Below are 26,106 nucleotides of genomic sequence, written 5' to 3'. Positions count from 1 at the left end.
TTGGGTTAAAGCACTTGTACTTTGCTTTTAAGATGTGAAGCACAAGAAAAGATTGGCATTCATCTGCAAATGGCATGCTTTTATTGAAATGAATGGGGCAAATTGGGAGAAAGTAATGTTAAGAATAATTTCCACAGTCAGAAGAAATTTATGATGTTCATTCACCCCCTGAGCTGCAGAGTTGGGAAGAGGCTAAGTTTATTCTGCTACTTAGTTTCACATTTACTACATAAATTCACATGAATGTGCTGTTGTCGAACAAAGGAAGCATTACACTTTGTAAATGAGAAAACACAAATAAACAGAGCTATTGTGTAACACCTCGGTTATTTGGAGACCTCAGACCTTGTTTCAGAGGCTTGTTTGAGCTTTTTCAATAATGCCCTTTAACAAAGTGAAAGAGGTAACGCATATAGTTGGCTACAAGAGAATATGACATGAGTGTATTGTAGGGAACAGCCCAGAGGCTAGGTAGCTGGTGGAAATCATGCACGCAGAATTTTTAGCTCAGCACATCTGTCACTTGTCATTGACTCTCTATGTCCTGTCTGTGTTTGAAAAAAAAGTATAAATGTAGGTACATGTAGTTTATTAAAGTACATCCATTTTATGTATTTTATGCTGCTGTGTAGTTATGCTTTACTACACTACATTTACTGCATTTGAAATATACTTTAGCTCTACTTTAAGCAGCTGTGCCATTGAATCAATGCTTACACAGAAATGCACCATTTTGATAATCCAATTATTTAATATTTCAAAATAAAATGAGATAGGAAGCATTATTCTGCCACCGTGGTAAGTGCTTGTATTTTTGATAGATGAAGCACGTATTGCAGGATGTAGTTTTGAGTAACATTTTGAAGGTAGGACCTTTTTTTGAAACAGAGCATTCTTACAGTGTGGTCTTGCTTTTGTTCTCAAGAAATGGATCTGAAAACTCCTTCTACCACTGACTAGCAGTACAGCAAATTATGTTTGTCTGTACAGTACTGTACAGAGCCAGCATTTTCACTGAAGCAAGGAAAGTGTCAGTTCTGCCAGTGGGCATTTTTCAGGTCCACTGTCTGTCTGAGTAAAGCTGCCATGGTTGGACTTGCACCCCCATATCTGTGTCAACCTGAAGCCTTTCTAAAGATGCACATGCCAGTCTCACAAATACACACAAACACAGTGCAACGCTTTGTGCTTATGATTGCATGTGTTTCTTTATCATTTATCCTGAAAGGGAGAGGTACATTAGTAATAGACTTTAATTTGTGTTTTTGGAGTAATAAGCATGTGACACTCAGTTGAAATTACCAGATACAGTGCATGCTATTTAATCTGAAGTCTCCTACAAATGAATAGAAGTCAAATGAATGACACATGAATGACTTGTTAATTATGCAAATGGAGTGCTGCAGGAACCTGGTAAGTTGCGGGAACTCTGTCATCTAAAAGGGTATGGCGAGTGTGATAATGTAGCAGCTTGGCACGGCTCTCTTGATGTAATGACAGGTCAATTTGACTGGCTTTATGCTTTGCACCCTGGTTCTTTTCTCTGGCTCTGGTGTGGCTGCCCCTGCTGCCTCCACCCCCACCCCTTTCTCGTGTCCCTTGGACTTTGATTTCTCCTTTGTTCTATTGGCTCCTCTACTGACACTTCCCAAGAATAAGAGATGCCACACAACCACGACCCTTTCACACCACACCGATGACCTCTGTCTCTTGCATGCATGACCCCTCACCTAGAAGCTGACAGCTTGATTAATTGAAGAATGTTATGATTTATGAGTATCTTCTCAGCGTGATTAACAAGGCAACAGGTGGCACAACCAAACAGCTAGCAAGAACATTTCTGAGAGAAGGGAAACAATGGAGGATTATATTTAGAAACCATGTTTTGTGCAACAGTGGCTGTCAATTTGGTTAAGCCATATATCATTTTGACTTTTTTGTCCACCACTGCAGTTAGGATATCTTAGCAGAAAGGTTTCTTTTGTGGCTAACTCATCAGCCCAGTCAGACACACAGGAAGATGTCATACACTAACAATGTGGTTAAGTAAAAAGCTTTTCCAGCGTTGTGACTATCAACTCACCACATGTTTGGTCCCGGTTTTTGCCTCGGTCTATGAAGATCTAAAGAATGACTGCCTAAAGATACAGCCAAAGGAAGTAGGTTGCTCGGGATTTTTTAATACAAGGGAGATTTATTTATCGTATCTATGAATGGCTCTTAATGTGTATGACTTCTGGTGACAGTGTGTCCATGCTTGACTCTAGCAGTGCAAAGAGTGTCATTTGGAGAGCAGCATGTAAGAGGAAACAGTGTCAGTCGTGACACAGGGCCACGTCCAATTGTCTACCCAAAGCTTTGCGAGTTAACTCACCTGACAGCTTCCTAGATAAGTCTGTCTTGTAGTCGAGACACTTAACTGCGTAATGGAAGTTGGTGGTCCAACTCAGGTGACAAGGGGATGGGGGTGTTGAGGAGGTCATATGAGACCTTCTCATCAACTAAGTCAGTCACGGAGGAGGACTATAGAGTGGGATAGCAGTCTCTTGACACAGTGTCACCAGCAGACTGTCCAGCTGAGTGAAAGCGCATGGTAAGATGTGGCCTTTTCTTTGACATGGATTTGTTCTGACCTCAGCTTCAGGCTGTGACAACTGATGGATGATTGATGGTGCTGTTTCAGCAGTGTCAGTGGAAAAGCCAGGCACCTTGGAGAAAGCGTTTCTGTGACCCACAGTGACCTTGTTCCAACTTGTGTCGAACAACAAAAGATAGTCGACTACAGTATGTGTCCATCATCATTGCTGCTCTTGACAAGTGTCCAGGAGGTGTTTTTAGTTTGCTTTTCCCATCAGCAACATCAACGTAAAGTCAAAAGAAGTAGCAGTTTTACATTTCTATATTCAGTTTTCTTCCCGCTTGTTGCTTTTCGGCTCAGACACTGTCATAGTAAGACTGAGATCATTTTGCACTTTGTAATGCCAGAAAAGCAGCTGCACCATGTGAAGGTTCGGTGGATGAAACCTGTCTGGGTAAAGAAATGTTGGGGTGTTGTGTTTACAAAGAATTGCCATCAATGAAAAATTAATTATCTGAGAGTCAGCAAAGGTTAATTTTTGTCAGAAACCTTTCGATCTGGAGCAGCTGACCCCAGCAGTGCCGGTCGCTGCACTTGTGCCTAGATGAGGTGACACATGCAATGACCTGTGACATGGGCAGCGACGGCAGAGTAAACTGGGCCGCGCTCCCCTGCCTCACTGCGCCTGGAGAGCTTCAGAGGGCTCCAAGGTGAGAGGAGCAGGTTAAGGCACAATGCTGTCCCGTGTCACCAGCCCAGCCCGTGATCAGTAACTCTGTCCCCCACAAACAACTCCCCAGTCCTGCCACCCACCTCTGTTGTCTCCAAGAGACAGTGCTGCCCACCGCTGGTTGCCCCATATGTTTGGGCTGCACACAAGGTGGTTTCTCGGATACTGTGGTTGCTAATTATAAATTTAATTTGCATTTTAATTAGAATGGTGGAAAATTAAAGCCTGCCAGCTGGAGAATTTCAAAACGCTTTCCCTCCCTCCTTTTTCTCTCTCCCTCTTCTCTCCCAGTTTAGACTGAGCATGACTCTGTCCTGTGTTCGTTTGTGTGAGCACGGCTGTAGCACCAGCACCCTCTCAGTGTGGGTATGGCGTCGCCTCTGAGTTCCTCTGTCAATATGTGTAGTGTCATGCTAACTTTCTATATGTGTTCTGAAAACTCTCATGTTCATCATCCACGTTTCTCCCAGTGAAATCATTTATGGCTCTCTTGACACCTCACTTAATTTAGTTAAGCTCTAGAAACTCATTATTATTTTATATGAATTCTAATAAGCTATTGAATGTCTTCTTCTTTGATAGTTTGATTAGTAAAACGAGGTCCAAAACCCTGTCATGGTGTTCAATTGACACACTTTACACATGCTGGGAAGTAAGCGATCTGCATGTGTGGGCTGGTAATATCATTCAGTTTTGGTCATTATTTTCCAATCTCCATAATTCGTCCCGTTCCCCATGTTGTTCCCCCATGGTCATTCTCATTCCCTCTCTCACCTCCCACGGGCGTCCTTGCTCAATAATTGTCATTAATTGATTGACAGCTCTGATAGACCCAACTAACCCCAGTTCTGCTCTCATGACTATGTTTTAAATGAGAGCTTGTACATCCAGTGACCTTGTCTGCCCATCAGCTGTCAGCGACTGTGAAGCCAATCCAGGGAATGTCTCACCTTAGCAAAGGAGACCGTCCTAACTGATTGTAATTGGTTTGTGGATCTGTCTTGTTGTGCATGGTGAAAGCTAGTTCAAGTTTTGTTGAAACTCTTGGTGTTAAATGTATATCAAAGGCATGCATTTATCATTACAATCCAATTTGTGCATCTCTCTTTTAATCTAATTTCCATCACACTTTTGACCAGTTTGTGTTTTCAGGCACTTGTGGAAATGTTATCCAGCACTGTGCCATTAAATTTAACAGAATTCAAAGATGTGCTTTGAATCCTGGAAACCCATCACAGCAGGGTTTCCTCTCATAGTGTAATTTCTCCAAATTCACATCAAATTATGTAAATAAGAACTTTCAACTAAAAAAATCCAAGCCCAATTTTCTTTGAGCGCAATCCAAAAATACCATCATGTCTAAGATGTGAATTAAAACCACCAAACTGAATATTGGGACATTATTACCACATTCCCCCTTATTTCCATTAATGATTTTTTTGTGGTATTTGGCTGTAAAGATTAAAGAGCTCAGCATTTTCTATGAACATAAACATTAACACTTTTCCAGGAGACAGCTCCACCTTTTTTAACAGCTGAGCCACTGCTAATATAGACTCTGTAGTTGTTGTTTTTTTTTTTTGTTTTTTTTTGCTCTATAATAATCCATGCATGTACTGTGTCCTAGGCACATGTAACGTCTGACATTCTTCCAGGTTGGTTTGGTTTGGGAGGCTGCCAGCCCCAGTTTTGCACCTCTTTGCAGGCCCAGTTTGATGTGGTGTGAATAACATTCAGACATACACACACGCCCTCATTAGCATTCATTCAGGGAACCAACGCAGGACACCCTCTCTGCTCTGAGGGTGGCATTTGGCAAGGGCCAGATACACCTGGCAAAAAGTCTCCATCTTTCTCCTGCCCATCATGTTCATCACATTTAGTTTTCCATCATGCACACAAAAACAGCCTTTGTTTTATCCAAAACATGTTTCTTAGTTGCTGATTACTTGATATAGAGAGTACGCATTAATTTATTTTATACTATAGTTAGCAATAATTACATCTTAATGCCATCAAATTTCATCTAAATGCCATAGACAATTCAATTGATATCAAGTCTTTGATGCAATACAGTGGGGAAAATCTCTGTAAAGCTGCGATTAGACTAATGATTAAATTGAAAAATGAAAGCACAAGAGAACAGTCCATTCAGTGACCCTCACAAGCCTGGCATGCAGCAGCTTCTCCCTCTAAGGCATGGATCCATCAGCCTTAGTCTGGAGCAACAGTGGCTATGTGAAAAAGGCTTGGCAAGAGGAAGGCATGCATTCTCCAGATCTGAATCTGTGGGCTGCTGTGTCTGTTACTCTGTATAACAATCCCTCTGTGCCTTCATATAAGACACATGCTATGTGATCTTGAGCATTGCTGTTTAGATATGTTGCAGTACCACTGATGGTAAGGTTCCATGTTGATCTTGACATCGCAGAATATCACAGTAGAAGGTGATAGAAGGTGCCTTAAAGGTGCTTCCACTGCTTTGCACTGATTAACAGCTCTTGCAACTAAACTTTTAGGAAAGTCGATGAAGATTTGAGGACCTGCATTTTTTTTCTTTACTTTTCTCAGCACATATAGAAATCTAGTGAATAATACTCTGTTAGCTGAAAAAAGAGTCCTGGCAATTGGCTATTGAAGACCCCTTTTAGGTATATCTTTGTCAACTGTCAAATATTTGAGTGTATGAAGTGGTGTGATGAGGTGCAGAGACAGATATTTGAAGGGATTTTAACTCATTTGAGCAATTACATGCTTAACTGGCCCAAGATAATCTGTCATCCAAAGCTTCTGTCTCGGGCTCTCCCTCTCTTTTCCGATCCTCCACTCTCTCATACCCTCCTATGTGGCACAAGAGAAGCTCAGAATAGTGGGATTTAGAGCACAAAAGCTTACCCTGAATGGAATGAAGGCCTCGGAGAAATTAATTGCTTCTAACAAACAGCATGACTGCTAGCATGTTTTGTGTCCCATTCTTATCAGCCTCCAGAGGTAGAGGGGTGGGCGACAGGTCTGGAAAGCGTGAACCTACAAATGAGGGGAGTAGGCTACAGGAATTTGCACTTACATTATTTTAATTTTATTTAAGGATGGATATCAGCAAAGGCTTTATGTAGAGTATTTGTATAGGTATGCGCCATGCAGGGCATATTATGTTCTCAGTCACTACATATGGGAAAGGAGCATTAAATCTGAGGGAGCAGTACAAGTGATCAGTATACAAGCTGTTGATATTAGACACATTACATGAATCTATTCCTCTAAATACAATGTTCAAACAGTGTGCTTAAAAAAAAAAAAAGGCCTGTGGGTGGCTGTATGTTTTCTTCTTGACAAGAAACTGGATATTTTGACAAGACTGCCTGATTTTCTCTCAGCCTGACAAGGTTGTAACTAATTTTATTTACTGCATCAGGACAAAACTTTGTTTAAAAGTTAAATGTTCAGGAATCAGTGATTTACCTTCCTGTCAGAATACATGTATTTATAGAAACAAAGATCATTTTCCTCCTATATATATAAAGAAATTATGATAATAATATAATTCTGTTCCAACATAGCCATAAACAGCCTGTAAACTATGTATTTCCACATTACTTGAAAAATATCTGTATCAATTAATTAACTGTATAGATTTGGAGAGCATTCAGGGAAGCATTAGCTAGGGCAGTTATGGGATTTACTTTTGTGAGGGTGTGTGGCATATTTGCCCCAGTTCTGTTTTCTGCTTGCTCCCACTCCCACATGTCACCATTCTGTCTACCACCACCAGCGTGGCATCTATCATCCACCACAGACGCCGCGGCACCCCACAAAAGGAGGCTGGAGCATGCACAAAGACATTTGCATTTTTGCATCTCATTATGGTTATAATTGCATGCCAGTGTAAGCAGCTCGCTCTCCATTATCTCACGTAATTTTATCAGTGACGTTTGAAACGTGTGTTTAAATGTCAATTATTGACTACAAAAAAGGAGTGACCTTTGTGGAGTCATCTCTCTCTCTCTCCACCATCCCCAGTTCACTCTCTCTCTATCTCTCTCTCTCTCTCTCTCTCTGTGTCCATGGTCTTATCTATTCCTTATGTCTTATTGTCCTCTCACTGTTATACTAGCAACATGTTGACTAACTCAGCCTATCACATTTTATGACAACAGTCAGTTGACTTTCATGCAGTTATTAATATTCTTACTGTCAACAGCTTTTCTCAACGTCTCATTAAAACAACAGCTATAATAAGGAAGGCTTCCACAACAATGACACAACGTAACACATCATCAGGGATCAGTAATGAGTTTCAGTTGTATTCGATGTACAGTATATGGGGATATTTTAGTGATATCCAGTCATTAATAAATAAATATGATCAATTATAATGATTTATTAAACCACCGTAGTTTGAATACTTTTAGAGCACTTGTTTTGCTTTGAATATTTACAATATTTAGCATGATTTCGTATAATTTTCTGTGTAATTGACATGGATTTTATATACATTATTCTCAAGCTACATATTGTGCTGTAGCACAGAACAACCATGTTATAAAAAGTTTTTTTTTTTCTTTTTTTTTTTTTTTGTACCAAAAAATAACTCCCTAGCATCACAAATATCTTTTTTATGTTGTTATGTTAGTAGAATTTTACTGTTACAGCAAAACAAAAAAGACAAGCAGCACGCCTCACACCACAACAATACGCAAACTAATGAGTGAGTCCATTTGAAAGGACTGATAATGTGTAAATTCCTCTTAGGAACAAAAAAAAACATGGAGAATTAGTTCCTGTTAAATAATATAAAAAGATTGTCATTTTTATATTTTGTACATTGTGTGTACTGTGCATCTCTTTTAAGAGGGGCTTCCTTCATTACTAGAGCTTTTTAGTTGTGATATTCAGGACGCTGCATTATTACTCAATGCACAGCCTGTTCTGCCATCTGCCTAACCTTCATCCATCAGTTTCTTCAATCCTGTTATTTTAACAATGAACAATCTCACAATAAATGTATCCTGTTATATCGGGAAAACGTACTCGTTAAAGTCAGCAACCCTTCATATTTTGATGACATATACTTTATTGTTATAATGAGAGAACTTTTTCCTTATACCGAGATACCATGACATTTTTTTGTATTTATTTATTTATTTTGCATTTGCGTAAAAGTTGTTTTTTTGTTTTATTTTTTTCAGTGTATCCATGATCACACGTGTACAGTCCAATATGGTGACATTAGCGTAATTCTAGTGAAAAGGAGAGATGAAGAGAGATGGCAAAAAGGCAGCGATGAGTTTCATATATTCACTTTCACAGTCTAAAATGTCCCAAATATATTTTTTCCAGAAGCCTTTGAGGAATGCAACTGACTTTGTTTAGTTTCCTTACATTTAGAATCTCCTTTAATCTCCTCATTATATGAAAGGTCACTTTGTTTTTCACCTGAGAAATGAATAAAAAATGAATAGAGGATCAACACTCTTCATTACTAATGAATTCCTATTTGAGTCATTATAGATGAATGGAGACAGTGAATGTTTTTATATTCTCTAAGTCAGAGTGTATTTCACATATTATAACTACACACTGCAGTGTATTGTTAATACAGTGTAGTTTGATTTATGGAAAAGCTTTATGCGCTGCATAGTGCCACTGCAGAATGAGCAGGCATGTAATGAGCTGACAACCAAAAGAACCACAATCTTTAAGAGTTTATCAAACTACTTGCACCTTCTAATTAAAGGAAGCACAACCCACCAGGATACATTTACATTTGATTTGATCTGGAGCAGAAAATCTCCCTATTAGCATCCTCCTCCCCATGAATATGACAGTAATTGCAGTCTCACTCTGTTCCTGTTGTCCTTCTCTAGTTGAACACATTTAGCAAATTTACCTCGTACTGTAGCTTATTATTGTGCCATACAGTCTGGGGAATCAAATAAATCACTTAGGTTATCTTATTAATTAAGTCAAAATAAATGTGCTAGAGCTAATTTATTCCCTCCAAATACCAGGGGATCTCCCACTGCAACTAATGGCATAGTCTGACATTTCATAGTCTTAACAAATAACCTGAAGTAATTCATTTAGATTTTTCCAATTAGAGATGATTTCTAGTGGCTGTAACATAGTACATACATATATATATATATATATATATATATATATATAAACACACACACACACACACACATATATACACTCTATGCATATGCATTTGTATTGTAAGTTGTGCACAATTGGCAACTGAGTTTTGTTGTGTTTTCTTTTTAAATAGCATTGTCTCAATGAAGAACAAAGACTTTTTTAAAGAAGTCTTTGTGATTTTGCCCTTTGCAACTGCATCAAAACATCAGGCAGAAGTAGCAATTAATTTAAATAGTTCTGAGGGGATCTCTCACTTTCTTTACTGATAAACACATAATTTAGCAACAGCCCAAAGCAGGCAATAAGACTCAGAGCAACTATATAACCCAGGCATATGACAGTGCTGAACCTCAGTGCCCCTGCCCTCACCCACCCCTCAGGCCCTCAGTGGAATAACACTTGATCCATAGCTCTTGAGTCTCTGTCCACGCCTCCCTTTTATGGCCTGTGGGCATGTGAAGACCCCGAGCCAGCCGTGCTTATCTGACCCTAACCTTGGCGTATGGTGACCTTGACCTGCACCTCACCCCTTCCTCATCCTCAGGGCTACATCTGTTCCTTTCCCTAGGACACCCAAGTAGTTAGTGATATTGAAACATCACCTTGGGGCTCCATTTGTTTTCTCTGGAGAGGTCAGTGAGGGGTTGTCATTAGGACTGAACTTGATCCTCCACTTCCCCATAAATTGGTCCGTCCATGCAAGGAGTGAGCAGACTGTAAATAATGAGCGTATAATGCTGAACATGAAATGGAATCTCAAAACTGACACTGTATACTTTTCCTTTTCGTATTATATAGATCCATTTGTTGCCAGTCAAATGTGTCATAGTACCAGACTAAAACTACAAAACCACAAACACATGTAGAGCTGAAATGTAGCTTTCAAACCAGACTGTGTTTCTTGGTGTAGCAGTGGTTTGTGAAACAAAAGAAGCCTACATTTTGTTTTAGCCCACCTTTTTTTAATATAAATAATTAAAGCTGACAAAGAAAATACACATGCACAACAGTTATTCATGTTGTCACTTTGCTCATCAAGTAATTGTAGCATCTTGAAATGTAACTCACCTGAAATAAAGCATACATTGTGTCAGCCTCACAATTGTTTTGGGTGCTGTCATTTCAACTCATTGGTTTGTCCCAGGATGATATCTTGATTGTGATGCCCTTTATTATTTTGCTTAGTGTTTCAGCAGTTCTGTGAATTGGCTGACCTTTTTGGGAGTCTTCCCTTTATTCTCTCCAGCAGAAACAAGCGTCCTTGCCACACAGCTTTACCATGGAAGACAGAGTTGATATTAATATTAATGAATGTACACCTGACAATGTCAGGTTTTAATGGATAATAAATTAAAGGATTCTCATTGATTGTTAACTCTGTGTGGGCAATAAACATTAGAAAAGGCAGGATGCCGCCATTGTAAGCAATGATAATTTAATAAATCACAATAGGGATTGAAAATGGTTTATTTTTTCCTGTCGTATGGATCAAATTCATGCCAGACACCATAAAGGAAAGATGTGTTTGGGAAATTAAGGAGAAGAAAGAAAGCCTCATAGCAGTATCGTGTTCACTAAGTACATGAAAACGTATTTTCCATCTCTATCAGTCTCATGGTATCATATCACACTGGAGTCAAGGGGGAGGCTAAAGGTTACAACTCTGAAACATAGCATTGATCCTAACACCTGACAGCATCTCTCTCCATTTCTTTTTTTCTCTCTTTGTTCTTTGTAATTATAACACGTCATCTGCTGCATTTTTTATTGTTCTTTTCATTTTAATAAACAAGCTAAGAAAATTAAGTCACTGGTACATTATTGTTACCTAGACATATTGTATATTCACACTATTATTCAAAGACAGTAGTTTAGGACAAATTATTCTCTTTTCTTATTCTCTGTATAACATAGGCCTAGACATAAGGCTTGAAAGCAAAGGTGTTGTCGAGCCCAGTGTGCTCTGCATATCATAAATCAGACCTAACTGACATTTTTTTTAAAGAGAATGAATATCCACCCACTCTCTGTGGAAGGGCCGTGGTATTTGTATGGTCAAAGTGACCTTTCTCCATACCCTCTCAGATTAGGTGTACGACATAGAAAATTGCGCTCTTGCTGCAGTCCATAAATCATACCAGGCCATTTTTTTCTTTAAAGAGGTATGTAAATACCAGTGTACTAGCTAGGTAAACAACACTAACCCTGATACAAATGGCTTGAAATTGAAGAAAAGCACCTTATTTTTCAGCTGAAATTGCTTTTGAAACCCAGTTCTGGCACATGGGATGAAGGAGCCATGAAATGATTTGTGCTGGGGGAATAGAAATGGGTTGATGATAACCACACTCGACACAGTTCCTGTGTTGGGGAGTTCTAGCAATGATCAAAGATATCATTGTTGCACATTATTTCCCCCCATGCAGACCCCAAATGCATCTGTATCTGAAGTGACATCTACCCCTATGCACTCAGAGTATATTTCGTTTTAGGGAACAAAGGCCCTCCACCACAGTACAGCAAGGTCCGAGCTTAACCAGTCAGTCTTGCTACTCCCATCCAACCTTCACAGAACATTGGTTAATATAGTGAAACCATTCAGTATGAGTCCTTTGCAGTATTTAAAAGCTGTAAATTCTGAATAAAATGTAGTTAGTATAATTTGAATGATTACATTGTAATTGCATAAAATAAAATTCTTGTTTTTAATTAAAATAGGAGCTGTTCTGCAGTTTTCCTCAGCAACCTAAACTGAAGAGAAATCTTATGCCAAAGATCTCATAATCTACAACAACAAATTCATTCAATACGGCAGAATAGACCAATGAACCTGAAGGACTGTAATGTGATGGTCTAAAATGCATGGTGCAGTTGTATTTAGGGCATATCCATATCCACATTTGCTACTTAAACAACACAAAAAATGAAAAAAATGCACCAGCCGCATGGTTCATGGGAGTGTTGTTGCAACAAACCAATCATCTGTGCCATCTCCTATTCTCTTGAAAAGCCAGGCACATTTGCACCTTGGTGCATTACTATTATAACAGCACAATGTTTCACACAGAATTAGAGTACACTTGTGGTGAGTCACATACTGTGACTGGTCAGTGAGCCCTTCCCAAAGAGCACGTAAGGGCTGGGTCAATCAGAGGCACAAATCACAACGTCTTTTACGTTATATTATGAGAAATGTAAGTAAATTTTCAGTTAATTATGAAACTGTGGTGGACAAATTTTGTCAAGGTGGGAATGGGAAACATTGGCGGATTTATCAGGTAGTAAGAAAGAACACTTCTCTTTTATGTCAAAAAGACATCCATGACACATGGTAATGTTGTGCAACACACAATATGCCACAAAGAATGCGCCGACCTTCTGAGGCTGTATTGTAATGTTCCACCTGACTTATCCAAACATCTGAAGTGCATTTTCATCACACTCTGAATGTGCTCAGAATGTATGTGCATTGTGCGCTTGCCTGTGTTGGTGCATTTTGCTATCTTGATAATGTGCCCTTAAAATAACAGTGAAAACCATTGACTTCCAACCAGGTTTTCGCCAGTCAATCACTTTCCACTGCCTCAAGATACAATGCGCCAACAAGGCATCAGACTACACCTCTTTTTAAGATCACCACACACCTATGTGTATTTGCTATTTAAAAAATGTGGACGTTGGACAGGAAAATGGCGATTGCGTCAGTCTGAAACTAGCAAAGACACTTGTGTTTTGTATTGTGCTGCTTTGCACCAGGTGTAAGATAGGGCCCATAGTGCACGACAGAAATGCTTTGTGTTTATTTGCAACATTGCTTTGCTATAGAAATGAAAAAATGATGAATCACATTTATTGTAGAGTTTATATTGTAGATTGATGGGTTTGCCGCATTTGCAGAAAATGTGGAGCCTCCTGCTCCTCAGTCTGTTCCCTCAGAGTACTCATCCATGTGGAGCTCGATTTCTCTTAGTATCAAATGTAAACAAAAGAATATTCTTCTGGTCAGTGTGTTCACCAAGCAGAATGAGCCAGTCTGCATCTTTGGCTACACTGAGACTGGCCTAAAAGCCAAAAACATGGTCAGTGCAGAATGCAGTGTTAGCTGTAACAGTGTAGCTACCATTTCTTTTAAACCCAAGTATCTTTTCATGCCCCGTTTGGCAACTCATCAGCACCTGCAATCCCACACAGTGAGTCTCAAGGAGAGCTGCAGGGCACAACCCATGACAGCCAAAGGGACAGCTAATTCCCAACATCTGGTACAAGCTGGTGCTTTCCGTAGTATCGCCATGATCATGGTATCGCTGTGGTGGACGCTGCTTGGCAGCTTGTGGCATCAGAGTGTTGAAGAATCACCCCCATCGGGTTCTAAGCAGAACGGGCGGAGAGCAAACTGTTTCATTTCAGCACGGTGGACCACTGATGCCTGCAGTAGATCCCCTGTTATCTAATCAAACAGCACTGGTCAGTTATGATGCCAACTCCTAAATCCACAGCCGTCTGTAAAGCCGTGGGGGGAGATTAACCGCTACAGCGCCAATGTCCTACATTCAAAGACTTCCTCTTAAGATCTCTTTTCCTGGAAAGTACAGTTATCCATACAAGCAAACACAGACAGAGACACACAGACACACAGCCTAAAGTGAGAGTCCTTCATGCTGTAATGGGGCTATCACAAAGACCACACAGCTTGCATTTTGGAAGAAGACGTGATGCTTTCTAAACTCTCTTTGTCTGCGACCACTAGAATATCTCAAAGAGACTTGAGTCTCTGCCGTCGTAGAGCATTGGAGGATATGTTGTTATGCCATGTAGGTGCTGCCTTGAGTCTAAGATCCCCCATGCGTAGAAGACAATAAGAACTCACAAAGAAAGATGGCCTAAGACATTTATCCTTTCTGTCTTACAGTCTGCCGGAGCCTTAATATGACCACGTGTTCTGCAGTTACCCTGCTATGTGGGTGCACTTCATTATAACCCAAGAAGTAGAAGCTCTAACATAGCAAGCAAAGAGCTCTGGGCACTTTTTTAATATTTATATCACAGTCTGGTGTGGCAGTAATGATATTAGGGAGCTGACGGAATTCTCCACCCAGCTGGACATGTTAATTGAGAAGCCAGGATTTAAAGGCAAAGTTCACATTTGTGCAGATGGTGGGACAATGCAAGATGGCAGACCTAGGTCAGTGTCATTTCCAAGCTATACCTTAATGGCAGCATTTTTTCTCTCCTTTTTTTCCTCAGGTTTGACACATACTAGTCCCCGAGGTCCATAGCAGTCTTTGGGGCTGGTCCCTGTACCTCAGTGCCCTTGACGGAGGACTGCATTTCCTATTCGATATATTCACAAAATTCTCTGTCCCACCTCCACTTTCAGGGTTAGTGTGTGTGTGTGTGTGTGGGTGTAGCATGAATATGTGATTGTGTGACTTTGTTGGTCGCAGAAAAAAATATGTTTTTTTATGAAAATGAAATAGTAATAATGTAAATGAAAACCAAATCGTGTTTATCCCTTTTCCTTTTATAATGTAAACTGATACATCAAAGTGGCTAGTTTACTTTGTTATTAATGAGCTTTGAGGGTGAAATACATGAATAGAAAATTACTTGGATTAAGCTGTTCATTTGTTATCAAAAAGTAGAAGCAGGTGTAGGTTACTACACTTTATATGTCTGCCCTAGAGATCTGTACCTGAAAGTTATTGGACATATATCACGTGAAACAGGATACAATCTCACTGGAACCTACTGCCGTAGGGCCCAAGTTTAGCTTGCAAAAATACTTGTTCCCTCACTCAGGGACCTGTCCTCATAAATTATATGCAGCATTGTATGGTGATAATGTGGTCATAAATCAATAGCATTTGTACAAATTCAAATAATAATGCTAGATTTAAAATAGATTATTAGGGCTAATTACATTTTTAAGTTATATTACACCAGTAAAAGGATGACACTGCGTGCAGGTGTCAGTGAAAGTCATACTGCTGGGAAGTCTAACAGATGGGTTTATCTTTAGCGAGATGGATACTGTCACACCACACATCTACATCAAATTAGAGTTCCCAGAGTGAGTCCTCCCCCAACTCTGACCAAACACCGGAAAGCAGGTGTCTGCTTAATAATTTGGTCAAAGATCAGTGAGTTAAAGGTTGAGGCCAGGGGCAGAGAGGGCCAGGGTCATCCTGGTGGTAGGGAGGTGGTGAGACATGATCTCCTCAAGTCTGGAACAGCCAAACCCCAAGGTCATCCATTAGTGCTCTGGCCCATTGGTGCTGGAAGACCCACAATAAATTTACTGTGCACCCTTAACCCTTTTAATACTCACCGTGACCCAGATGAGGAGATCAGCTCCCTTAGGGAGGGGCGCATTACATTATTAGCACTATGCATCCATTGACAGCTATTATAGTCTAAGAGTGTATTATGGGTGACTTCATACTGTAAATACTTCAACACAAATGCTAGACAATAATGTGCATTACAATCATTCTTTTAACAATTTTGTTTAGTTGTGACTGCAGTATATTTTAATCAATGAAATAGCCTGAATAGGTCTGCTTCTTAGTCATGTTAATAATAATGTGAGTGAGATTGCATCTTTAATTTAATTTACAGCAAGATACTTTAATATCTACAATCCCTCCCTTGGCCATCTGTGATCAGTTTCAAACACACAGATGATAGTGTCAGTGTCTGGCCAAATTTTTAAAGAACATCTGAGTTATGACTGATCATTATCTGGTCTTTCAAACAATGAACAACTTATCTACCTTTTAATGCAATGCATTTTTTCTGTTCTCACAAGAAAAGGTGAGGCTGCAAGGAAGAGGGAGAATGAAATGTCAACAGTGTCAACCACTCCCTTTAAATAGGACTCTCCTATGATCCCTTGCTACCATGCTCGGTCAAACCTTTCCAGGTGTCAAGCCTGGGCGTCAGAAAAAGAAATTAAAGTGACATAGTGTTGACAGGAAGAAAAGACATTCCAGTTTTCACCCCTCTCAGGACAATGAGAGAGCCATCACCTCGGCACAGACACAGGCACTAATGAATCAAGCAACACCTTAACTTCTGCAGTGCAGGGGACTTTTGGCCAGGGGCACCCATATAGTGTCACTGATAATGGGATCCTGTATTGGACCGCTGTTGATTTGATGTCTACCACAACCTCTCCCATGGCCTGCCATTTTGACACAGCTTAATTTTGCCCCTTGCTCATAAAGACATCCTGTTAGAAGGTGTTGCACAAGTGTTAGGTCTTCATCTTTCCTGGTTATATCTCCCCTCTCAGAACCGGTTTTATTAAGCAAAGACAGCTAAGTTGAATTTATTACCCACAAGGAATATGTGTAATAATGCAGGTGTGGGAGTCAGCAGTAAAGTTGTACTATGTAGAAAAGGAGTGTAACAGTTCACAAAGCAATTCACTGTGGACAGTTTTGGGGTCAAGGTTTGGCAGGCTTTTGGCACGAAGGGAAAAAAGAAACAACAATAAAATTTCTTCTCACGTAGTTTTGCTTTTGTTCACAACTTCTTATCTGGGATTGTTAGAATTCACAGGGAACTGGTCTTCAACAGGAGATTTTAATTACATGGGAGGCTTTTTCAGCTCTGGCTTCTCACTTGCATTCACCACATAATGCTAGCTATTATATTTTTTAAACTAACACTGTAAACTGAGCTGATAGCGTTGGTGTTATTATTGTAACAGTCAATACTTGGCACAATCCTGCCATGGGGGGCAATATATCCTTAATAATAATAATTTGCTGTGGAATTCTATGTGTATGATACAGAATTTTTCTTAATAATATAAATACCTGGCAGTAAGTGGTAATAATGGTATTGGGGGGGAAACAATTAATAATAAATGGACAAATATTTAGAGGTACCATAAACTATCATAGTATTATTTTTGATATATATTGCTGTTGTTTCCCAGGACAGGTGTCAGTTAAAACTTCAAGTAACTGTAATTTTGGTTCATGCACTTTTTTCTGTGTTGAACAGCATTACAGTACATGAGAGAACTGTTGTCACTAGATAAAACAGTCTTAATGACTTTCTCACTCTCTTAGTAGATTTCCTGTACATTCACCCCCTTACACTTTTTTGTCTTAAGCTGTCTTTCGTATGCCCCCCCCCCCCCCCCCCCCCCCCCCAAACAGACACACACCATGCACCCCCAGTATCCCCCGCGTGCAAGGCTGGTGGCTCCTTTGTGTGACCTGTTCTCACACTGTTCCATCTCCACATCACGCAGCCAGCCTTTCACAGCAGCAATTCAGCAGCAACAATCACACACTCACGCCTCAAAAAAAGACCTCTTGCTCCCTTTGCCAACCAATTAAGAACCATCTGGGCTTGGATGCAGTAAGAAAGCCATTACAAAATCATAACTGTTTTCATATTTTCATGATATGTTTTTGATATGGAGACGCAAAAAAAAAAAAAAAAAACAGCTTCCGTGATAATTTTTTGCTTCCTTGAAAATAAATAATTCTTAAACAGAGATTGTGCGCTCATCATTATTTTCTTTTGTTAATTTGTGCAGAGCCGGTGGAGGGCACAACACAGTTTAAAAACACGACAGAGCCAGACGTTGCTTTTGAAGCTGCCATGCAAGTGTGTGATTCTCTGTGAACTTGGGGTCATAGATTCCCAGTGGCTGCGTAGGGCAGGGAATGGAGAGCAGCAGGGTTCAAGCCTTGGGTCACTGGAGCTTCAGAAGTGGCCAGCCAGCTTTGTCCCAGGAGGGATGATGGTGACGGATTCACTGGTGTTTTCTCAAGGTCCACTGAACCCTACAGCAAAGACTCCAACTTAGAGCCTGCAGAAAGAGGGAGCACTCCTCATCTCCAGTTCACAGAACTCCAAAAGAGGAGCAGTCTGGACGGGCTCCAGGATGCCTCGAGATACACAAAATCCAGCCACAACCTCACGGTGGCACTGCCAAACCTCATTTAATTCTTTTCCTCCACGTATAATCTGCAGTACACATTAGGCCTCTGACAAGCACCGTAATGGTTCACTTCCCCATTGTAGGGAAGTGTTGAACCACTGTGTTGTCAAGTAGGCTTTATAAGGCCAAAAAGATATGAATAGAAACTCCACCCTGTCTTTTTTTCTTTTCACTCTAACTAAGTTAAAAGGCTTACTTACCCCTAATCAAAATGGCAGGCCCACTGGCATGGTATGTCCCAGCTGTGGCCCTGGCGCGGCATTTCCCCTCTCCCCGTACATTGTTCTGGGCAGCACATCCAAGAGCTCTTGCTGTGTTATGTACTTAACTGAGGTCAGAGTTGACATTATCTGGGTCTTGTTGGCACTAAGGCCTCCTCTGATGATAGGACTCTTTCAGACCTGCAGCTTTTAGCACTCCCTAAGAGTTAACCTCTGTGAAGACCAGGCAATCGACCACCTGCAAATCTAGCCCAGGGCTGGGACTTTGTTTAAACGAGTATGCTTTATGACAGTCACATGTGTGCTGTTTGCCCTGACCTGGTGTAATTTTAGCACAGATGCTCAAAGACTTACCTCTGATCTTTTTTTTTTTTTTTTACTTTTGGTTGAGGGGGATTAGTAAAGTTTATATGTGCAGACAGGAGACTTATGTTCAGTTGTTAGTTGTTAATTAGGTGGCTCAGAATGACTAGAGGCCAGAGCCCTGTCACCAAAAAACAAGTCAGAATTCTATGCCCGGATTCAAGCTCAGTGACAATTTAGAATTGCATCGCAGGTGATTTTCTATCGTATCAAAATTTGAAAGCTTGCAAAACACTGGTAGGCTGCATATTGGAAAATTGATCCTGAGAGGCATTTTGGCATGGATTGAGGAAAAAAAAACACAGTAGGAGATGAGTGTTTGTGGAGGTTTAGGTTTTATTTCTTGAGCTAAGCGCTGTCGTCTCCATTCAAGCAACACTTCCTCATTCATGTCAGCCCCATGGTGTTACTCTGTTAGGAATTATTTTTCAGAATATACAGCATTTTGAAAAGATGTATCTCCCCCATGCCTCTCTTGTTCCCTCATTCTCTTGCTCTCCCTCTCTGTTTCTCCCTGTGTCTTACAAACACACACAGACACACACACTGCAACATGCACACAACCAGACATGCACAACCCCTCTTAAAACTGGTTCTCCCCCCTATAGCAATTTTGTCAGAAGTTGACAATGTCTTGATTTAGTTGTCTGGCTGTTCCGGCCAGTTTTCCCTGCTGCGCTAATGTGAACAGGACATCCTGCTGGGCACCAAAGAATACCACTTCACGGCAGCCGCATAGCTGGCAGCTTTTATTTATGGCGCTACCGAAATGAATGGGTATTAGTGTCCAAACATTTCACCATGCTCCTGCAGCCACACACAAAAGCCACTGATTTCCAGCAAATCTGCACTTATTTTATTCAAGAAGACTAAAGCTAGCGAGAGGGAGAGAGAGACGGAGAGAGGGAGAGAGAAAACATTTATAATGACTTAAAAGACCTCAAAAGAAGAATAGGAATTGCGTTTGAAAAGGATTTACGAGACAGAAATCGAAAAAAAAAAATGGCCCCTCCATTTCAGTGTATTTTTGTCAGAGTTGAAAATGGAAAATATCTATATATCTAAAATGACTCAACTTAACTGCTTATATTCACAAAAACTGCACTTCCTCTACAATCACCCAGTTTCATTCGCTGTGTTTGCCTGGTCGTACAAAGCATTGTATTTTATAGGACTGTACTAGGAAGGAAAAAGTAATTTTATCATCACTAAAACTGTCGATTTTTAAAGTGTCTTCACAAATCACTCTTGCTACCATTTTGCAATCCAGACTGCCTACTGTCTTGTTAACCTATGAATTTTAAGTGGATGGTTCCCATTAGATAGCAGTAGCCCTGCTGACTCCTCTTGGCTTTTCTGTAGGGAGCAGGCTGAGGCAGAGTGCTCCACTGGCCCGGTGCTGCACTTTGCCTGGTCTCTGTGTCCAGGACCTCATCAGCACAGAGTCCGCCTGTCCTCGTGTCCCTGCCTCTCACCTCCCTGCTCTTCAGCTGTCATTCCTGCCCTTCTGCAAATACACTCCACTGACATTTTGAAAAACTCTGGCATTCACCCTCAATATGGATTTTTTTTGATTATAGCTTTCTGTCTGTGAAGATTGCACGTATTATTGACTTTGCAATCCCATGACTATTTGCACAGCTTTTTCCTCCCCTCTGCATCTTGGTGAAGTCCAGCAATAATATCCCCCTAGTTTCTCATAACCTCTTTTCATTTCATCTTTTCTTTTCTTTTTTTTCATATTTTTCTATTTTTTCAGTTTTTCCATATATTTTACTAATCCCCTCTGGCTGTGACCCTTTCTTTATGCCACCAGAGATCAGAGTTTCTGCAAAGCTTTGGTCACTGATGTCATTAAGATTGGGATCTGATACACTAGATGTCCACTGGTTAAATGCCCCTGGCCTGAACTCCCTATTGTCCCCTAATTCCAAGCGGCAGCTCTGTTTCACTTTCTGTATAATAGCCCATAGGTTAAAGTTCTTCTGCTTTTGCTTTGAATTTACATCTTTCACCGGCTCCAGTCTCTTGTTCTGAGCTGGCGTTTTCTTTTTTTTTTTTTTTTCCTCCTTTCATTTCTAGCGAGCCTCATTCCCTGCAGGCAGCACGGCTGTTTGTGCCGTAGCTTTCCTGACAGTCTCCCACATCCAGGCATCTTTTGGAGGGTCAGAGGAGAGCAACTTGACTTAACAGGTCAACGTAAGTGGGCTCCGCCCTTCTCCAGAGGGGGAAGCCATGGAGCCCTCCATTAGGAGCTGACCTCCACGTTGCACTGGTCTGGCCCCAGCCAGGGTATCACATGGCTCTGCCTGAGACAGGCTGCTCATTAAAGCCTGCTGCCCATAGCAGGATTAGGCCTTTTCATGGTTTATCCTCTACTCTGACAACTGACAATGGGCGAGGATAGCTGCTTCAAATGGAGTGTGCATATGAATCATGGAATTATAATTGCTCTTTCATGATGAGAATATTGGAAAATCTATCTACATGCACAATGCAAAGCATTAATTGGGGTCTGTTTTCAAGGGCACATTGCTACACTATATGAGCCCAAGAAAACGGGAAGGGTAGTAATGAGGCATTTTCAATACAGCACACTTTCTCTTTCACAGCACCTGTACACACATTGCTGTTTGCACACACACGCTCAGATACCTTCTGCCTGTAACCTTTAACCACCATGGTACTTTTACTCAAAGTTTCACTGCACTTAATACACAACGGAGTGCCCTGTTTACTTGTGTTGTGATGTTTTCAAAGAGCAACCCCATTAACAGTGGTGGCCTGTCCCCCACGACCCAGTGGTAGCTTCCTAAGGGTGTGTGGGTTATGGAGGGCTGTAGCTTGGGCGCCGAATAGGAAACTAAGATGACGCTACCTCTTGAGCTGTGTGGGAGGGAGAAAGCTGGTGATAGCAAGGCAACAGAACCGCTATCTGCAGCTCCAAGCCCCAGTCATGCTTCCTATTTACACCACAACTCTGTTTGTTTTCATTATTCATATTTCATGTGGTATCATGGCATGAAAGAGAGTTATTTTCTTCATGGTGAAGGGCAGGTTACGGCTGGCTCTCAGGTCGCACAGCTCACAACAAGTTGGGGTGGGGGGGTGGCTTTTCTGGATTCAAAGCATCAAAACAGCCTGCACAAATAGAAAAGAAATATTTCCCCTGAGATATAATGCCCAGTGCTCTACAGTCATCCAGAACATGTAGCTTTACATAAATTTTCTGAGTGAAAACATAAAAATCTAAAGGTAAAATTGTCACTTTTAAATCGTTCCTTATAATAGCACAATGAATTGAAAAAGTCATTACCTAATTAAAAGTGTGAAAAACACCATTGTCATTTACATACATAGTGAAGCTTTTTCACACTCATCTGTAATAAACACAATGTGATAAGGACCAGGTATATTTAAAAGGTGTTAATGAACTGCTGATTTAATACACTCCTTTCTATTTCAAATTATTCCCCTATCAATAACCACCTGACTTTTTATTTTATTTTTTATTTTTTTCACAAAAACAGTGCACATTAAAATGTTTTTATTGTTGTTTGAGGTGAAATGGCAGTTCTGTGATAGATATTCAGTGAAAAGTTTAATTATCAGAGAATACATGCAAAATGTCAGTGTTCATGATAGTTTTCCAACTATCATAGAGCTCTCATGAAATTTATCAATAAAAAAATGATAACACAGACTTCATTTTATAATATTTCCCTGTAACTGATAAACTAGCATATGTTACCTTGCCAATACTTCATATTGTTCTTTTTAATTATAATGACCACATGATAAACAGAACCTAATGCAAAGGAAATTAATTTAGCTTTGTAAGCATCACAGAAATTCTTTTGGAGAGCTGTCAAAAACAGAAAGAGGACAGAGAAAAGAAGAACTGAAACTCTGTTAGCAACACAATTAAACCCTGGTAATGAGGTCAGACATCAGATCCAGTGCAAGTGATATCATTACCCAGGCTGAACGGATGGGCCGCTCCAGCTGCCATGCTCTTGCTGTGGGATTAGACTCACTGTCCTGAGGGCAGCACTTTTACTAGGCTGACCCCTGCCTGCCACTGGGGCACCAGCCACCCCCTGGGCTCTTGGGGGCTTCGGCCCCCAGTCCTGGTGCCAGTGGCACCAACAGGACTGCAGAGAAGTGAACTGTGCTGCCACGTGGGATGACAGGACTCGCCTCTCCATTAGGAGGCACAGAGACAAGCAGGCACCAGCACACAATCCACCCTGTGTTGCCAACTACGAATTACTGGGTTCCTCTATTTCTGTCAGCTCATTTGTAAAAACCAACCGACAATGACAAGGTGATAAAAGGACATTGTATCAGTGATTGGAGTGCTTCATTTGAACCTGCTGATGGTTAAGATACGCCTCACAAATAAAGCACAACTTCATGCTGTCTTTCTGGAAAAGGATTCCTTTCTGTTTAGCTAAAATCACGGTTCATACTTGCAAACAAGATTGAAATAATGAAACATACAGATTGGTAGCAGTCTAATTTTCTTTCCCCATTGTCTAAAGCCTCGTTTGCAAAGTCCCTAGCAGGAGTCGGCTTAATTTGTCTTTTCTTATTTGGTCTGCTTGTGTGTTTTGTGCTGTTCTCTTTTTGTCTCCCATGATTACTTTGAGGATATCGTTATGACATTCAGCAGCAACAATAATTCTTCTGTTCTAATTCATATCAATTAGTAGGGGATGGTAATTCAAACTGACGGCACAGTGTATCTTGAAAGGCTTGTGAGGATGTTGTGGCGGCAGCATCACTGTGCAGCCAAAAGCCACCCTCCTTTCCCCTTTCTTCCCCCTTTCTGTCTTTCAGTCCACAACAAGGGGCTCCAAGCAAAGAGGACAATACCAGTCGGAGCCAGTACTTTGATAATTAGTTATTGATTGAGAACAATGGCATGGCGTACACTGTCGTATTAGCTAGACGCCAGTAGGTCGCGACACCAGGAGCAGCCATCAAGAAACGAGGGCCAAAACATGCCTGACTCCCCTAATAAGATATTCCTTCATGTTTTTCTCTTTCATTTCCCTCCTCTTTTTCCTTCCTCAGGCATGTTAGTGTTCGGGCTACATGGGGTCAAAAGTATTAATGCTTGTGCACAAACGAGCGCCTGATGAAGGAGAATTTAATTAGAGAATGCCCACTCAAGCTTCCCATACCACATTGCCCTGTTTTTCTTTATTTTTTTCTTCTTTGTTTGTTGGAGTTTTCATTGCAAGTGTCCAAAAAAAAAAAAGAAAAAAGAAAAAAGAAAAAGAAAAGAGAAACAGCATATAAAATATTGTGCATTTGCTGGCACTGCTAACATTGTTTTGATAATATACAGAAATACTGACTGCCAAATGAAACATGCATAAAAACATTGTGAAGCAGTGTTAGATATCAAAGACCACCCATTCATGAAGCGTATGTCTGTGTGTGTTATATTTCTTGACAAGAGTCTGTTGAATTGGTCTCATCATTGCCAGAATTAAAATAGAAAAAATAAACAATATCTGTGATTTATTTTACACATATGATGGAGCTGAGCTGTGTGTGACACTGTGGCGGTCTAGAGTGAAAATAGAGGCGCTTCACCACATATACATAGACCGTATGTATGTATGCTTACAGTGGCTGATGCATGTCAGAGATGGTGTCATTTAGTCAAACTTTGGCTTTTAACCAAGCCGTGTTTACATATAATAGAATATCCTCAAATAATAGGTCTCCATGCTAAAGAGGGATATGTCAGGTTTGGCATCAGTGTGAAAGAAACTCCCTAACTCACTTCACCTGATCCGTGGCCTGTAAAGATGCACCTGACATTAAACAGACAGGGCAGGAGCGTCAACTGAACAATGGAGGACTGTCAGGAGCGACAGCAGGGCACGGCTCTACCATCACTGCTCTGACAGGGAGGGCCTCAGAGGGTAAACTGCTTTACTGGAACTAATTAAACAGATGAAGTTATGACATGAATATGCAGATGTTGTTTACATTTTACCATATGGTATTATTTCAGGTAATAACGCACAAGAGAGCCTTCCCACTCATTAATGTGAAGGGATGGAGTGAAAACACTGTCTATCAAGAGACACTCGGAGCGTGTTTGAGAAATATGATCAGACTGATGCTCGGGTGTCGAAATCTATTTCAAGCCACTCAATTAACATACATGTTGATAGCTATTACGGTTTGATTTAAATTGTTAGTATACTAGATGTATGACTGGCTATTGTTTATTGAAAAGAGGATTTCAATTTGCTTCAAATCTATCAAAATGTGTCAGATTTCTACTAATTTAAAGTGTAAAATTAATTATCACAACACTGGCAGTGTCTTGTTACCCAGTATGACAATATTTTACTATAACTAATACACAGCCTCCTATTGGCACTTAAATTCAATAGTCGCTGATGCAGTTAAATAATTTTTCAAAGCTGCAGTCTGTAGCCTGTTGTCAGCTCTATACACCTGCCATAATTCTCAATGCACAACCTGCATTTAACTCAACTTCTTTTTTTTTTTCCTTTTTTTTTGTAAAGTGTTAAAAGTAGTAGAACTGCCTGAGTTCTTTTTCCAGTTTTGTGTGCAGCCTTACCATTCCCCTGGAGCGGGTGCTGAGAGGTTAAGAGGGAAAGGGCCGATGGAGTCGCGTTTTGTAAGAAGTGTGGGATCACGGGGGCCAGCTGGTGGGGTGATGGGGAGCGTAATTGTGCCCGCTGTGTGGATAGGGTGGGGGGGTGAAAGGATGGGGTGAGAAGCCCTGGAAAAAAGGGAGGGGAGGGGACACCTCAATTACCTGTGCTCCCTCTGACCCCTCTCTCCCTCTGTCTCTCCATGGACAGACCCACTGTCTGAGAGGCGGGGCACATTTCCACAGGCAGATGCACATCCCCCTCCTTTGTTCAAGATAGCATTCGCTCCTTTTCCTGAGCTGCAGAAACTTAATTGCAACAATCTCTTCTCTAATGCATTTCTTTATTTGTCACTGTCAAAAAATTTCAATTTTCTCTTTAAAAAAAAAAGAATCAAAGCCTTTTTGTGTTGTGTTTCTATGTTTGATCATGGGACTTGGCCAGGCGGTATTAGA

The 26,106-nt window shown here is 40.6% G+C and overlaps 1 long non-coding RNA gene across 5 annotated transcripts in view; it reads left to right on the top strand.

The window, feature by feature from the left end:
- Positions 1–26,106, top strand: part of LOC139633846 (uncharacterized) — a 109,360-nt gene that overhangs the window by 36,342 nt on the left and 46,912 nt on the right. The window contains exon 5 of one of the 5 annotated variants that reach the window (XR_011693849.1): positions 14,697–18,423. The exons of the other annotated variants lie outside the window; for them this stretch is intronic. This is a non-coding gene — a long non-coding RNA (uncharacterized lncRNA). Of the gene's footprint in view, positions 1–14,696; positions 18,424–26,106 lie in introns of those variants that run through there. 5 annotated transcript variants of the gene reach the window in all.

Source organism: Trachinotus anak, unplaced genomic scaffold, assembly GCF_046630095.1.
Source record: "Trachinotus anak isolate AG129_WGS33_773 ecotype Australia unplaced genomic scaffold, CSIRO_AGI_Tana_v1 ptg000002l, whole genome shotgun sequence".
In the NCBI taxonomy this organism is placed as follows: Eukaryota; Metazoa; Chordata; class Actinopteri; order Carangiformes; family Carangidae; genus Trachinotus; species Trachinotus anak.
This window is presented reverse-complemented; position numbering and strand designations above follow the sequence as displayed.